This window comes from Nannospalax galili, unplaced genomic scaffold (assembly GCF_000622305.1).
Source record: "Nannospalax galili isolate Female #2095 unplaced genomic scaffold, S.galili_v1.0 scaffold88, whole genome shotgun sequence".
Taxonomy (NCBI): domain Eukaryota; kingdom Metazoa; phylum Chordata; class Mammalia; order Rodentia; family Spalacidae; genus Nannospalax; species Nannospalax galili.
In genome coordinates this window covers 544,507-545,458 of record NW_008358908.1, presented here as the reverse complement: position 1 = coordinate 545,458, position 952 = coordinate 544,507, and the positions used below count along the sequence as shown (strand labels likewise).

The 952-nt window shown below is 46.7% G+C and overlaps 1 protein-coding gene across 1 annotated transcript in view; it reads left to right on the top strand.

Annotated features, from left to right (window-relative positions):
• Eif2ak2 (eukaryotic translation initiation factor 2 alpha kinase 2) overlaps positions 1–952 on the top strand; it is a 45,654-nt gene that overhangs the window by 28,585 nt on the left and 16,117 nt on the right. The gene's annotated exons all lie outside the window — the stretch shown is intronic.

Here is a 952-nt window from a genome sequence, read left to right as displayed (position 1 = left end):
TTTTGGTCTGAGACAGGGTCTCCCTATAGCCGCAGCTGTCCTGAAACTCACTATGTAGACCAGGCTGGCCTCAAACTCACAGAGATCCGCCTGCCTCTGCCTCCTGAGTGCTGGGATTAAAGGCGTGTGCTACCATGCCTGGCTCATGCAATGTATTTTGACCATATTCACCCCATTTCTTCTTCTTAGCTCTTCCCAGATCCCACCCCCCCAACCTGTCCTATCCCCTCCAGCTTCACATCTGCCCTAGTTTGCTTTCTATTGCTCTGATAAACACCATGACCAAAGCCAATTTGGGGAGAAAAGGGCTTATTTCAGCTTATAGTCACCTTTCATTGAGGGAAACCAGGACAGGTACTCAAGCAGGAACCTTGAGGCAGAAATTGAAGCTCAGCCCACAGAGGAACGCTGCTTACTGGCTTGCTCTCCTGGCCCGTGTTCAGCCTGCTCTTTTATACAATCTAGAATCACCTGTCCTACAATGGGCTGAGCCCTCCCACATCACTCAACAATCAAGAAAATGTCCCACTACCAATAAAGGAAATTCCTCAAATGATGCTCCCTCTACCAAGGTGTGTCAAGTTGACAACTGAAGCTATCCAGCACAATATCTTCTCTTTTTTTCTCTCAGTTTAATAACCCATTGACTGGGTTATTGGGCTGTCCATATACTCATGGGTGTCTGGACATTCACTGGAGTGTGGTGGACCTACTTGGAGCCACACCTTTAAAGAAAACTGACTCTCTCTCCCCCAGATGCCAGTGACTGCTCATAGCTCTACAGTTAGGGGTCGGGGCTCATGAGCCCTTTCCCCTGAAGTATTCTATTTTATGAACCCATCTTTCATTACTATACCATTTAGTTCTGTCTGGTCTTCCTTAAACAGCTCCTTCTACCTACAGGAATTTGGCTTATTCTGAAATGATCTTACTTTACAGTGGGTATTTCAGC